Genomic DNA, 17,160 nt, shown 5'->3' with positions numbered 1-17,160 from the left:
TATCTTTAATATGTTTAAAACTTGAAAAAATCTAACTATAACCATTATACCCCAGGTTCCCCTATAAAGCCATGTTTTAAGAGGAGGCTTGTGGGTTTTGTGGGAAAAAATTCTATTTCAAACACGCGAATAAGGCAATTTTATTTTTGAACGCGTGATAAGTTGTACGCTCCTAGGTAGGGAGGGGACGTGGGATGGACCTTTCTTCGCGTAAAAAGTTGCGCGCCCCTTGGTAAGTAGGAGAAGGAATGGACTTCGTTTCACGTTAGAAAACATATGCATGGAGGCAATACGTTTGGGTGGTCCGTTTTGCGTTGTAAAGTATACGCAAAGCGAGAGCCACCTAATCCTAAAATAAGTTCGGTTAGGTTATATTTTTTGGAGGCGGTGCCGCCCCCCGCAGGGTACTGCCTCCACATATACACTTTATAACGCGAAACGAGAACTATCATTTATTCTTATCATTAACTAGATTTGGAAATTCGTATAATCGCATATTGAAAGCTGTTAACGAACTGTAAGAACTACGTCTACTGTTTACAAAATGCCTGCGATTTTCTGTGATTTTCTGACTTCGTTTACATTCTTCAAGAGATTATTACGGCATATACAAACTTCACCATTCGTAATATACTTCTTATACGAATGTCATCCTCTATACGTTATGAAACTTTAATTTACTATATCTCTTAAATCAATGCCGTCCCCCACTTAATTCTTACGGGAAATCACTCAGGACATTCTCCCCTACAACATATCTAAAGGACACTCAAATCGGTGAGGTGTAACCTAAAGTATACATTTATCAAATAAAAAATAAAACTGTTTTATTCGTTTTTGAAATAAAATTTTTTTCAAAAACCACAATCCCTTTTTTAAAACATTGTGTACATATCTTTTTATCACTAGTTTCATTCATTACTGAAAAAAAACCGCAGTCTTTGGGGGAGCATCACTTCTGAATATTGACCGACTTGAATAAATCGAGTTGTTCGTGTGGATATTGAGTGGTTCAACTCGATGCTTGACATTTTTACACCAGCAACAATTAACAACTATATCATCACGTGTTTGAGTCCCACACATATCGCAGACGTGAGATAAACCGCGTTAAATCTTCGTGGTTTGTATGAAAATATCAGCTCACTACTAAGATAATGGAAAACATGTAGGAGATAAGAAAACAAAATTAGCACTAGTATATACCTCCTTTCCAGGCATGGACCATAAAGCATGCGAGAACGACCGCCTGTTGCTCGTTACCAGTCAGTGAAAGAAGACTCACGGGTCTTCAGTCATTATTCCTAAGCGTAAGAGTACTTAATTTGTACCAGTTTAGCCATCAGTAATCAATCAGATACCATCAGTAACCAATTTATCAGAAACCAGTTTATCATTAACTACAGTCGAGTTAAGGCCAATTAAAACGAAGGCGGTGATACGAGGTCTATACAGTCCTTGGTAAAAATTTTTCTTATAATTTCTCATATACATAATTTTTGAGAAATTATGTGAAATTATGAGACATTTCTCAGATTTTCGAATATTTTCTCATACTTTTTCTCAACAATTAATAAAAAATATCATAATTTCTCATAACGATCCGATGTGAAATTATAAGAAATTTTTCAGATTTTTGAATATTTTCTCGTATTTTTTCCAGCAATAATTCGATAAGAAATTATGAGAAATTTTACAAATATTTTCTCGCATTTCTTCCTAACAATACACACACCCACCAGCTAATAAAAAAATATACTAATTTATCATAGTGATCCGATAAGAAATTATGAGAAATTTTTCAGATTTTCTAATATTTTCTTAAATTTTTTTCCTAACAGTTAATAAAAAAATATTACAATTTCTCATAACAATCACTTTCTCATAAATATTCATAAATATTTATAAAATGCAATGAGAAAATAACTTTTTTATGTTTTGTTATCATTCGTAAAATTTCTCCTTTCAAATATGACGCATGTTTTCATATTTTCTCATACAAAGTATTTCATTTTTCATTAATAAGATTGAAAGACCGCTAATGTTAACTACAATGCTTTAAATTAAGAAGCGCCATAACGGTCAGAACGTTAAGATGTTGAACTATTGTGAATTCATTTAAATGAATTAATTTTCAGAAATTATAATTGCGTACCGATATGGTTTAATTTCATTTTTCATATTTTATCATACACCTGTACACAATTTTTCTCATAACTTCTCATAATTTTTCAGAAATTCCAAAATGTCTTAAAAAATGTTACTTAATTATATGTAGATTATGCGCTTCCTCATATTTATAAATACTCGTAAAATACAATCTGATTGCATTTTATGAGTATTTATGAGTATGAGAAAGCGCACAATCTATAATTAAATGTGACATTTTTTCTGAGATATAATGGAATTTCTGAAAAATTATGAGAAATTATGAGAAAAAATTTTTTCAAGTCCCATACACGAAAATTTTCAGAAAGATTTCAACTTTTCACATTTTATGTGCAATAATTCTGAAATGATTCTGCAATATGTAATATAAAATGTCGCAACAAAGGATTCTACAATATGTCACATGAAATGTTTCAACAGAAATGTTTTTAAAATCTATCATATGCAATAAATTAAAAAGAATATCCCAAACAGAATAAAAAATCATTATGACATGAAGCTGACGTTAAAATGACTCCAAAATGTTTATTAAAAATTATTTTTTGATCAATCATGATTCAGTTTAATGTTATTTTAATGTTATCGTAATTTATATTGTGTTCTATCCTAATTACAAAAAACTGTATACTTGAACAATGATATTATGTGAAAACTGTAGGTATTAGTGATTTTTTAATAGTGTTTATATATATATATATACATAGAGTATATTATATACAGGGTCCAAAAAAATCAAGGCCAATACTTTAGGAGGTGATTTAGGAGTCAAAAAGGAGGAAAAAAAGCTATATAAACATAGGTCCGGAAATAAGTCGTTTTCGAGTTATATATTCCGAGAGAGAGAGAGAGAGAGAGAGAAAGCATTTATTTATTAATGTGCGTCTTGGGATGACATCCCCTCAGGCGCTTCCAATTCTTCAATACAGTAACCAAATCATTCCATGTGCAACAATATTAAATCTTAAAAATCTTAAATCTCATACCGTATGTGTATATGCATATATAACAAGCAAACAAACATAACACAATAGACAAGACAAAAAAACAAGAAAATGAATTTATGAAAATGAAATGAAATGAAATTACTGCATTAAATACAATTAGTGTGTCGTATATAAAGAATGACAAAGATGAGAAACACTTTAGATACAAAATAATTGTCACTGTCATCATTTGTAGAATGGAATTCTCTAATAAGTAACCATGAGTGTGTTCCGATATAGACTGCCAGTGCTGGCAGTACTGAAAAATCATTCCATTATTAGTGCGCAGCGCACTGCGACAGCATCCAGTAACATCAATGACGTCATAAATGGTAGCTATATTGCCACTGCGACTACTGCAGCTTTCGAGGTGAGGCAGTTACAGTAGAAATATGGTATCGAACATGGCATTATCAACATCAACGATATCAGGCATATCCACATCAGGGTACGTATTATGGAATTTTTATTCGGAATTGATATCGATCAAAATTATTCAATTATTCTTCACATTTCTATCGTATTTTTTAGAGAAAACGGGAAAATTACGGTTGGAATTTATTCCGACGCGTTCCATGATAAATACCCTGGTACTACTGAAAAAATAAAAATATTAGATCCTGAATATAACATTACATATATTGAATTGCAATCATGCAAATTTGTAACTTAACTTGTTTATTTACTTCGTGCATCGCCATGTTAATAGCACTTGAAATTTGTTCCGATATACGCTGTTACAGCTATGCTGGCAGTAATGCAGTAATTGTGGAACAGTTGTCGCAGTGTATGACGTCACGTTTACTGCACTGCCAATAAAAACGGAACACACCCCATATATAATAACTTATGTTTAATGGTGCGTATTATTTCACGAATTCTTCTGTTCGTGAAATAATACGCATCTCAGACGGTAGACCATTCCATAACCCTCACGCCACACATCTGAAAGACCGCTTGAATGCTTCGGTTCTGCATTGTGGAAGAGAGAGAAGATCATTAGCCATTCTTGTTTTTTTACACAATTCCTCAGATTTGAATGCGATGGAGTTTCGAATGATCCTAGGTTCATTTGTGACCGGAATGTTTCTGAGTTGAGACATTACGAAATATTTTCTTCTCATATCAACCTTGAGCCAGCGTAGCTCACGATAATACGGTGTTATATGATCATCTTTCCTGATGTATTATATATAAATCTTATGCAATTGTTTAATGCCCTCTGTTGACACAGATTTTGAACCACCGTTATGTTCGTGAGCTCAGCACAGCAGTAGTCCACATGAGGCTTTATTAGAGAGATGATAAGCCTTATTTTTAAATTCCTCGTTAATAAATGTTTCGATATCTTTAGCTGATACAGTTTGAAACCCATCTTGCCAATTGTACTCGCGACCTACTTATCCCGAGTTATAGTATCCGATAAGTAGACTCCTAGATATTTAACGTCTCTGAACCACCGCACAATTGCATCACCAACCTTGATCTGTGAAAGGCTTTCATGCTCGATCGCATTAATGTACCGGGCAGTCCGAAAATAATGGCCTGCATCTTATCAAAGTTTAGAAGCAGTCTATTAGAATGAGTCCATTTCACAATTGATTTTATATCTTCACTCACATCAGAGATACCTTTTCTCAATAATCGTGGTTTACAGTGCATATACATATATCTGTAGGTCATCAGCATAAAGAATGTATTTACAGCATTTGATTACTTCCTTCAAATCTGATATGTACAATACGAACAAAAGCGGTCCCAGAACAGATCCTTGTGGTACTCCCACTGTTCGTTATGCTTCGAGAGTTATATTTACGGAAGACAACGCGTATAGAACATCTTGTTCGCCTCAAGTTTAGATATCCACGAGCACACCTCGTGGGTGTCATCTCTATCGCGACGACCCACTCTCAAATCTTTGCGAGAATCAATCGTCACCAGGCCAGAAGCTCTCGAGCTGTGTTCGAAAACGAATCATTGTGAAATTCGTTTATGAATCTGTAACGGTACGTCCTCGAATCGCGTTTAACATTAGTTTCGCGTCGTTTGTTCGGTAATAGCCGAATGACATTTGAGAATGTACTTGTTTGTTGTTATTTTTTTTTGTTGTAACTTGAAGTGATTTTAAAATATAACTTTCATTGAAATATAAAAGAACTGTGATCCATGTGACACCTTTCTTGTTCCTTCGAATTCCAACCTAGCCATAGCTTGGACGACGACGAAACACCCACCTTGATCGAAGACAACGATAACGTGCCATTATTGAATCTATCATGTACTGCTTGTAGTCTTTCAGAGAGATATGACTTTATCCAGCCCAAGACTGACGTCGAAAAGCCCAAACTTTTAAGCTTCTCAATGAGAATACAATACTGAACACTGTCAAACGCCTTAGAAAAGTCGAAGAAAATGGTGACCGTAACTATTCTGCCATCAGCCGCCTTCCTGACATCATCCAGCATTCTTATTATACATGTTTGGGTGGATACATTTCCCCGATAGGCAAATTGACATTCATCTAGTAGATCACGCTCAGCAAAGTAATCTAGTATCTGAGCAGACACCATTCTCTCGAGTGCCTTGGAGATGACTGGAAGAATTGATATGGGCTTGTAATGTAGTGCACATCTTGAGTGCCTCACTTTTGGAATGGATGTGATCAAGGTAATCTTCCAACAGATCCATGCATAAGAAAAAAATTGAAGATGTGGTCAATTATAGCCATTAAGTATGGTAACGCCATTTTAATGAACCTAAGTGAGATTCTGTCAATCCCCATGGCATTCGACATGATCCTGGCAAACATCCTGGTTACCATCTTCAATATTTCCTGTGCTAGTAAATATTTAAAATAAAATTTAGTATCATCGAAGCAGTCGTCAGAATAACTATCGGCTTCGTACTCATCCTGCACTTCCACCACAGGATGATCAGCAAAGTAGACATTTAGTTCCTCCAGCGTGCATGCCAGTTTCCTATCGACTTCCTTAGTCCTGATGAGACCAAGATATTTGAGCCTATTCCAAATCATCGCCTGATTGTTTTCTTGCTCGGAGATAGATTGATAATAATTTCTCTTTGCATCTCTGACCACGTGTGTGTGTGTGTGTGTGTGTGTGTGTGTGTGTGTGTGTGTGTGTGTGTTTTGCACTCTATTTCTCATTACTTTAAAGCTATTGTAACTGGTATCACTCCTATTTCTGTGCCATATCCTACTTAGTCTATCTCTTTCTCGCATATTTCTTTAGATATCAACCGTCAACCATGGTGCTGGCAAGTTTTTATAAGCGATCATTTGCACTGAAAAGTGCCTGTCAAACATATTCATAAGTTCTGTGTTAAAGAGTTCCATCTTATCATCGATGTTGTTCAACGGTATCAGACGAGTCCAGTCAATATTTTTCAGATTCTTGACGAAGTTATTTTCATTAAAATTTTTTTAATTACGACATTGAAGTATTCTTTGTTGTCGACATTTAATACTGATTTTGTATCTAATGTAAATCAGATCATGAGCTGACAAAAACGGAACAGGAGTCTTATCAAATTTACTAAGTTTATTTACGTCGTCAATGATACATAAATCGAGAAAGGTACTCGAATGTTTCTAATGATGAGTACCTTCAAACTGCACAAGATGCATATTCGAAGAGATAGTAAAGCTATGTATTTGAGCACTGTCATACGAATCTACTAGCATGTCAGCGTTGAAATCACCAAAGATAATCGAGTGTCGATAATTAGATTGTAAGTCAAGAAAAAGTTATTCAAATTCCGACAGATAACCGCAATGCAGCGGCCTATAGACCACAGCTAGCAGAAGCTTGGAACTAATACTAAAGTTTGTCTCAGTTATGTATTCTGGCTTACAAATCTGTACATCAGTAACCGACTGTTTCAAGATAATAGCATTTAAAGAATTATGTAGAAAGAATGTCACTCCGCCATTTTGCCTTCTCTCACAGTCGCATCTAGAGAGTGTGTAATTTTGAAGAGTCACCATTGAATCCTGTACTTTAGGCTTGAGCCAGGTTTCTGACATGCAAATGACGTGATAATCAAAATCAGTAAAATAATGGCGAAATTTATCGAAATGCGCAGTCAATGACTGACAATTGGCATGCCTGCAGGTCCTCATAATCTGCGGCAGATTTATTCATAGTTAATGTACAATAATTTGTCTTTTATTTTATTTCTTAATATCGGACACCTCCTTGCATCCAGAGCTGAATGTTCTGCACCAAAAACAGAAGTTAGCATTACTAACACAATTATTACATTTAGGCACTTTATACTTATTATTGCAGTCTCTCGACTCACGAGTACCGGAACAGAGTGTCCACAAATGGAAGTAGCAATGCAGTCCTTCGCAAAATGTCCAAATCTTAAGCATTTGTAACATTGCAATATTCTCATGTAGTCCTCGATTATTTACATACTGAGTACTGCAAGTATATATGATCACTATTGACCAATCGCTTGCGCATATCTGGAGCAGCTTGTAACTTTTTTACTCTCTTTTGGTTTGTAGACATAAATGATCTTCGGATCTGCCTTTTTATCTCCATTCAGGTTTTGGACAATAATGTCCTCTCTGATTTCCTCTGACTTTAAGTTCTGCTGGAATACTATGTATTATTAGGCGTGGATTATATTTCTTATTCTTTATGACCTTTAATCCCGCTTTAGCAAGATTGGGATTTACTTTTATTGCCTCTATATTCGGCGAGGCAGCATTTAATTTGATGCCATTCTTTCCTACGTTTGTGAATAGGATGATCAACTGTCCCGAATTTTGTGGGACGTCCCGATTTTCGACTTTTTTAGAGGCGTCCCGAAAGAACCCTAGGCGGGACGCCATTTGTCCCGATTTCACACGACACACTGCAAATTGTTCACCGTCACCATCGTCACCGGTCACAGTCACTCAGGCACTCACAGCTCATAGCGCTTGAACAGTGAAAAATCCCTAGGTACCGACCGCTGTGAACTGTGAATTGGTGACATGGTGACTGTATTCATTTCAACGTGATTAATCGGGATTCCCGTAGATGACTTTATCGCCTGTATCGTCGACGATTGGTCGACGGGTGTCATAGTTTAAGAAGAAGAGATTCCTATGGATATACGTTTCGGTACGTAGCCTCGTGTATCTTTTCTACATGCTGCAAACGTGCTATATAATCTAGTATCACTAGGTGCATTCAGTGCTACAACCACTCACTGAGCACTCAGTGAGCGCTTGTATCTTATTGGCATATTCCGTTAGAACTAGACCAAAGAATATAGACCAAACAGATACAAGAGCTCACTGAGTGGTCAGTGAGCGGTTATGGTACTGAATGCACCCACTGTTTGAAAGCAGTCCGCAAGAAAATTGAAGCAAAAAATCAGTTTAATCGTATGCATAACAAGTAACAATATACAGGGTGTAGAAAAAGTCCCGGACCCCTTAAATATCTTGAAAAATAATCATTTTTGAGAAAAATGTTTTATACAAAAGTTGTAGGGTTGAAAATAATCTATTGATTGACCTTATCAATTTGACCTTGGATGGCACCATCAACTCAAGGTCAACTCAAGGTCAAATCGATTCTTTTAAACGAAATATCCTATTTTTTATTTTAGAATCTAATAGCTGAAGTCGGGAGTTTTCCAAAATACTATTATAAAGCCTCTTTTTAATCAGTACTTTTCTAGTTATGAGAGTTGAAAGTTACGGAACCACTGGCATTAGCATTATCTAAGCTATTACGTAGAAATTGTCCTACTGGATTTATGAGTGCCCGCGAATGTCTGTATCTCTATCTCCTTCTCCCTCCTACCCTTTCTTTCTCCTTCCCCCCACCCCTTCCTTCCTACTCCTTTCCATCCCCTCTCCCTCCTTCCTACTCTTTCAACAAAGCCGGAGATTACATAAGTTAGAGATTTCTCCTGTCAGGTTCACTCCTTCTGTGACCTGTGATTAAGAAGGTATACTTTTCATTACTAATGACACTACTGATATTTAATAATATAACTACTGATATCAGTAGTATCACTACTGATACGCAATAGTGTCACTGTTGAGCCAGTAGTACTACTAGTAGTATATAACGACATATGATGTAATACTATTTCATAAAACTATTTCCAGTAATTGTAATTTTTGTTATACAAAATTTATTAGAGTAAAAAATACATACAGGGTCTTCAAAAAGTCCAGAAACGGTCGAATATTTCGAAAATGAAGCATTTTTGAAAAAAACGTTCCAAACAAAAATTAGGTTTCAAATGATGTATTTACTAATCTAATCGGTTTGACCTTGGGTGGCGTCGCCAAGGCCAGGTCAAGGTCACGTCGATTTTTTTAAATGGAACCCCCTATTTTTCATTACATTTGCTTGTAGCTTACATCGAGAGCTTTTCAAAACACTATAATAAAATATTTTTTCATTAAGTATTTTTCGAGTTATAAGGTTCGAAAGTTACAGTACAGTCGGCATTAGCATTACGCAAGTTGTCCGACTGACGGCTAAAATCTCTTGAATGTTGTTCAGGATCATGTACTGGATAACATTTGTTATGAAGATTATTCCTCTTATTTTCATTTTTGCACTAAAAATTCATTTTTACGTAAAAATGAAAATAAGAGGAATAATCTTCATTGGCTTTGATCTTGACAAATGTTATCCAGGACATGATCCTGAACAACATTCAAGAGATTTTAGCCGTCAGTCGGACAACTTGCGTAATGCTAATGCCGACTGTACTGTAACTTTCGAACCTTATAACTCGAAAAATACTTAATGAAAAAATATTTTATTATAGTGTTTTGAAAAGCTCTCGATGTAAGCTACAAGCAAATGTAATGAAAAATAGGGGGTTCCATTTAAAAAAATCGACGTGACCTTGACCTGGTCTTGGCGACGCCACCCAAAGTCAAACCGATTAGATCAGTAAATACATCATTTTAAACCTTACAATTTTTGTCTGAAACGTTTTTCTCAAAAATACTTCATTTTCGAGATATTCGACCGTTTCCGGACTTTTTGAAGACCCTGTATATGTCGTTAGAGCAATTAGTATTATTTCAGCTTGTAGAAATAATATCTTATAGTATTATTAAAAACAATTATATTAAAAACAAGTATTATTATACTTAGGTATCTTCATTTGTACATTACAATTATATTTAACATTAATTATTTTTTCTATACATGTTTCGTCTCTTTCACAACATCTTTGACTAGATATATTACAACGTCCATTAGCATCATAGGTATTCATAGTTCTTAGAAGAAGCAGTTTCCGTACGATCGCAAGATCAAGCATAGTAATTGGAGATACGTATTCGGATGGGTAACCGCGCATAGGAGAATCATGAAATTAATTCCCGAATACATCAAGGAAACTTTTTTTTATTATAATTGTGTCGTGTATCTTCTGAAATATGATGCTAATCTATAATACTTATTTTTGCAATAAAATTTCAGTGAAATTTCAACGAAATTTTTTCCACCACTATTACACTACTAGTGACACTAGTAGTGTAATAGTGCAATAGTGGTTGAATTTATTACTGTGTGCACTATTGCACTAGTAGTGACGCTAGTAGTGACGTTAGTTGTTTTTTTCCATAAAGGTTGTGCGTCCGTCCTTGCTCGTGGTCTTCTACAATGGCTTTCTGTTGTTTATCCAAATCTCTAGTACCACGAGTCCGTGCCATAATGTAGAACAGTAGTCTAACTATTAAAACTATGTTATGATAGTAAAAAGAATAGCTGCAACACGAAAAAAGCACAAAAGAGCGATTTAGGGAAAATCAGTAAAGGTTTCGAAAATCATTGTGTATTTTGTCAAATTTTATCATTCATCATACACAAAGTGCACCTATCACCAAATGTCTACTGTACAAATTTGAGCGCATTTAACTCACCTTGAAAGAAGTTATGCTCAAAAAACATAAAGGTGATACACTTTTGAGCGGTACTGTAGGTAATGAATATATAATAATATAGAAATGTTATGCAATGTAGAAGGTAAGATTATGTAATGTATTATAGAAAGTTATGCAAATTAAAATTGTATTATGCAAATAAAATGTTGTCTTGTATATAATATTAAGCATTATTTTTATTAAGTATATTTCGGGAATCATATTTACATATATTATATTGTATTAATAAGATTGCAAGTACTAAATAAAATCATATATACAATGAAAATACTATTTTATATAATATATATTTATTGTAATGTTTTAGTTCTCCATTGAATAATACAATTTTTTGAATACAATAAATTTATGTATCATTTTTGAGAAATACTTTAAGTTTCTAATATATGTTTCATAATCTGTAAATAGATCACAAAACTCTTAATAAATTTATTTAAGTACTTCAAATTGAGAGGATTATGGTCAGCAATATTTTAAAAAGGTTTTAGCTATTTCCATAACTTTTTGATAATATTTTAAGAAGATTGAAGATTCTTTTTGTAACATTTTAGCAACCTTTCAACAAGGTTTCATGTGAAAGAATCGCAGACATTTTGCTATTCCAGAACAGTCTCAGGAATGTTGCAGAAATGTCGCAACTTTTATGGAATGTTTCTTTTTAGTTGAAATATTTCTGAAATATTTTGGAAACGTTCGGTGCTGTATGGAGTGTATGAGAAGATATGAGAAATGAAGTATTTTATATGAGAAAATATGAAAATATACTACGTATTTAAAAGGAGAAAATCTTACAAATGATGACAAAATATATAGAAAAAGTCATATTTTCTTATTGCACTTTATGGGTACTTATGAGCATATGTATATGAGAAAGCGATCATTCTATGAATAAATGTGAAAAAATATAACATACATGAAAGGAAAAAATTTTACAAATAATGACAAAATATGTTGAAAAAGTCATATTTTCTTATTGCACTTTATGGGTACTTATGAGCATATGTATATGAGAAAGCGATCATTCTATGAATAAATGTGAAAAAATATAACATACATGAAAGGAAAAAATTTTACAAATAATGACAAAATATGTTGAAAAAGTCATATTTTCTTATTGCACTTTATGGGTACTTATGAGCATATGTATATGAGAAAGCGATCATTCTATGAATAAATGTGAAAAAATATAACATACATGAAAGGAAAAAATTTTACAAATAATGACAAAATATGTTGAAAAAGTCATATTTTCTTATTGCACTTTATGGGTACTTATGAGCATATGTATATGAGAAAGCGATCATTCTATGAATAAATGTGAAAAAATATAACATACATGAAAGGAAAAAATTTTACAAATAATGACAAAATATGTTGAAAAAGTCATATTTTCTTATTGCACTTTATGGGTACTTATGAGCATATGTATATGAGAAAGCGATCATTCTATGAATAAATGTGAAAAAATATAACATACATGAAAGGAAAAAATTTTACAAATAATGACAAAATATGTTGAAAAAGTCATATTTTCTTATTGCACTTCATGAGTATTTATGAAAAAGCGATCATTCTATGGATAAATATGACGTATTATATGAAAAATTGTGAGAAATTATGAAGAAATTATGAGAAATTCTAAGACATTTTATGAGAAATTATGAGAAAAATTTTTACCAGGGGTGACTCTTGAGTCGATTATGAAATAACAAATATATAGGTCTGTTTTCTGTGGTTTTCTGTGGAACTAGTGTACACTTTTGGAACTTAAAGTGAGATAGATATTTGTTTGATATTTATCGAAAGCGAGAAAGAGAGTTCTAGTGCAGTCTAGTACAGGAACAAAAAACAGACCAATATATTAGATCTAGATTGATCGGATCGCATCAGACGATCGATAAGACGTAGTTGACTTGGTCCAACGCGGTTTTGATTTCAAAAGTTATCAGTGTTCAGTGTTTTTCCATTGTCGCGGTGATGGAAAAACTGAGGAAACAACCGCTAAAGTTAACTGATAATTAGTCGCTTAATTGCAACCTTCGTGTGTCGTTAAGTAGATACGAGAACAGTGGAAAAAAACGTGAAGCAATAAACATTAAACAAATTATTTCGAACTGTCGGTCGAAGTGAATCGTGCGATCGCTGTGAGTGTACAGAAGGTAAATAATAATTTTCGATCAGTAATATTCGATCAGTAATTTCCTTGAAATAAACTTTAAAATTATATACATATACACATATATATAAATATAATAAATACGTAGTCCTCTTATGGAACAAGTGAATTAATATTGCCATGTATTTCTACTTGTCAATATATTCATTTCGACTATGATTTGAAGAGTAAAAAATAAAAAAGAGAGATAAAGAAAAAGAGAAAGAGAGAGACAGAAAGAAAAATTTTAAATAATTAACATAATTTAAATACGTTAGAACCACGGTTGTCACATTCCGATAAAAGCTTCATTAAATCTCAAGGGTCCCTCCGCTGGAGATTTCACTGTTTTTAATATTTAAAAAATAATCCTAATATTTAAAATAATTAAATATTATAAAAAAGCCGTAGCTTGAAAAACAACTACGAACGTTTGAAAAATTTAGTGAATATTAGCTAAGAAGCAGCTGATCACATTCTGTCATATGTAGAGGAAAGAAGGGTAAAAGATGACGACCTTAAGGTTTATCGACTTTTTCTAATTTCTGTGATGAGGTAAAAAGAAAGATTTTTTTTCAAATTCACTAGTCTTAGTTTAACAATTGTTAATAAAAAAATTAAAAAAAATTTTTTTTCACAACATTGAAGTACTCTTGAAACCGTACAACTTTCGTTTAAAAAATTTTTTTCCATCTTTTATACATCCGACGGTATTCGGCTCGAAATAGAAATATCGTTTTTTTCAAAGGGATGTTTCACCCCTTAAACATGAGTGAGCGCACATAAAAAAATACGTGTCTCTCTTAGATTTTCGTGTTTAACGACATATTTCATGGAGAATTAAATCGGTTCCGAATAGTTGTGAAACTTTCCTTGTAAGACAAACAAATCCCACTCTACATCTTACTACAAGTATCTAGGAAAAATTAAGAATTTCTAAAATCTTGTCTCAAATCTATGTAGTTTTTCTGTACTTTTTTGTTAACATTTTTTTCCTCCAGGAACTTACTACTTAATTTAAATTAGTTTTTACTATTTAATCGATCAGCACTAAAAATTCAAACTTGACTGTGTGAAATAAGCCTCTATTTCTTAATTGTTATATGTTCACATCGCGGTCTAATATAATACTTTATCCATACAGAACCGAAAGTTTTCAGAAATATCTCAAAAATACAAGGGCAAATCAATAAGTACCCGTGTTTGAAGACAGATGACGTTGCTGATGCAAGTTGGCATTACTATCGTGTACTACCATCAATTCAAATGACGCCATACAAAATTTCAGAGTGATTCATGCAACAGTCTTGATTTGACAGCAATTCGAGTGTTTGATGTTTTCCGATACAATGGAAAAAGAACAATATCGATCCGTGATTCGCTTTTTATTTTTGGATGGAAAAACGTGCGAAGAAATAAAAACGAAGTTGGATGCCTTCTATGGGAACCCTTCACCATCTATGACAACCGTCAGATATTGGTTCAACGAATTCAAACGTGATCGTTCGTCTATTTTTGATGAGGAGCGCCTAGGCTGCCCGGCAGACGTGGTTACTGAGGAAATCGTTGAAAAAGTCCACGACATGATTCTCGCTGATCGCCGAACGAAAGTGCGTGAAGCAGCAGAGGCCATAGGCGTGTCGTATGGAACGGCATTCAATATTTTGCATGATAATTTAGGAATGAAAAAGTTGTCGGTCGCGATTGTTCACGGTGGACAATAAGCGAATGCGGCTATCAATTTCAAAGCAATGTTTGGAGCTGTTCAAGCGCAATCCGAAGGAGTTTTTGCGTCGAGTAGAAACCGTTGATGAAACATGGATTCATTACTACACACCGGAGACCAAGGTACAGTCAAAACAGTATTTCACCCGAACGTGCTCCGAAGAAGGCTAAGGTCCCATTGGCCGGAAAAGTGATGGCCACTGTTTTTTGAAATGCGCAAGGCGTAATCTTCATCGACTACATGGGGAAAAGCGAAACTATCACGGGGCAATACTGTGCTGACTTATTGGGCCGATTCGATGTCGAATTGAAGAAAAAACGCCCCCATTTGGCGAAAAAAAAGTGTTGTTCCATCAGGACAATATGCACCGGCTCACTCCTCCGCAGTCGCCACAGCCAAATTGGTCGAATTGCGGTACGATTTGCTGCCGCATCCACCATACTCTTCGGATTTGGCTTCCTGCGATTTCTTCTTGTTTCCAAACTTAAAAAAATGGTTCGGTGGAAAAAGATTCACGTCGAATGAGGAGGTTATTGCTGAGAGGCCTATTTTGCAGAGTTCGACAAATCGTATTTTTCGGAGGGGTTAAAAAATGGCAGAAACGTTAGGAAAAGTGTATCCTCCTAAAAGGGGATTACGTTGAAAAATAAAAAAAAGTTTTGTGAAAATCTTGCATCTTCATTACTACACGGGTACTTATTGATTTCATATTTCAAAGTGAAATACTTCATAAAATTACAAAATATGTCTGCAACATTTCTGAGACAGCTCTGGAGTAGCAAAATATTCGCGATTCTTGCACATGAAGCCTTGTTGAAAGATTGATGAAATGTAAAGAAATTGGAAAGAATAAGGGCAATAGGAGTCAGGCGCAGAAGACGTCGCGCACATAATACACCCATAAAGCGTAAAACTTCTTTATTCTACTAAACGCGCTTACATTTTTCGGCTCACTTTTGAGCCTTCTTCAGAGACAACACAAACTGGCATATATGAACTGTGAATAAAAGTCATCTTGTGTCATGGTGAACTCCCATACATCGAGAATTTAAATGCCAGAAATTAAACCCAAATAAAAATGAAAGAAAAAGAAAAAAGGAGAAAAAAGAAAGGAAATATTGGAAATATCGAAATAGAGAATATGGAAAACCCCCCCCACACACACACACACACACACGCGCGCGCGCACGCACGCACGCACGCACGCACGCACGCACGCGCGCGCGCGCACACACACACACACACACACACACACACACAAATTTATCAAAAATTTGAACATATTAGACACCAATGTATTGTGAATATCTTGAAGTTGGAATTGAACGATACTTATAGGAAAGTAGATTTCACTCGTGTAGAGCTTTTTTGACTTGCATGTGTTATTTCCCATTGCCTTCCCATTCATATTTGTGACTCCTTCTTTAATAAACAAGAGAAATCTTCATATCTTTTCTTCTTGCGCGAAAAGAGTAGAATTGATTCGAAGTGTTGCTGGCTGTTGTCGAAACAGAGGAAAGAATTACTAAATAAATTACTAAATAATAATATTAAAAATATCAGGCCTATTCGTTATTATCAAAAGACAGTGTCCGCTATCGATGTTGACCATTGCAGGGATGGAGTGGTGGAGGATGGTTGGTCGGAGGTTAGGTTGTCGTTGTACTCTAATGTGCAGAATCCAACTGTTGAGACAGTTAGAGAAATATAGATTGATCCTCAGCCCTTTCTTCCATTAATTCCTTCTCTTCATTTGCCTCACAAAGGAACGGCTGGTTCCTGAATCTGTCAACCGTTTCCATACCTCCAAATATACAGAACTTTTTACAATTGGGAGATAGCTTTGCCTTACCTTTGAATAATAGATTAAATTAACGGTCGATCCTATTAAGTGTATTGAAAATAATATTTACAAATTGCTTATTAATGAACAGATCTCGATCTCGAACTACTCATTTCCTGTTTTAAATAACTTAGCTTCTTGTTCCCTATATTGTATGGAAGTAGATAGGAGTTTGTTATAGTTAGTAAAAGACACTAGGATTTTTTTAAGAGATATGAATAATAGGGCTATTTTTACTCGTGCGAATAAGGGTAGTGTGATGGTGGCATTGGATAGACAGGTGTATATTTCCAAGGTTAATGAGATGCTTCAGGATGAGAATACTTATGAGGTCATTGAAAA

General features: G+C 34.4%; 1 pseudogene; it reads left to right on the top strand.

Annotated features, from left to right (window-relative positions):
* Positions 1–14,619: 14,619 nt before the first annotated feature.
* On the top strand, positions 14,620–15,564 carry LOC108731061 (histone-lysine N-methyltransferase SETMAR-like; annotated as a pseudogene).
* Positions 15,565–17,160: the final 1,596 nt, after the last annotated feature.

The sequence above is a fragment of the Mycetomoellerius zeteki genome, unplaced genomic scaffold, assembly GCF_001594055.1.
Source record: "Mycetomoellerius zeteki isolate Tzet28-1 unplaced genomic scaffold, Tzet1.0 scaffold999, whole genome shotgun sequence".
NCBI classification, from domain to species: Eukaryota; Metazoa; Arthropoda; class Insecta; order Hymenoptera; family Formicidae; genus Mycetomoellerius; species Mycetomoellerius zeteki.
This window is presented reverse-complemented; position numbering and strand designations above follow the sequence as displayed.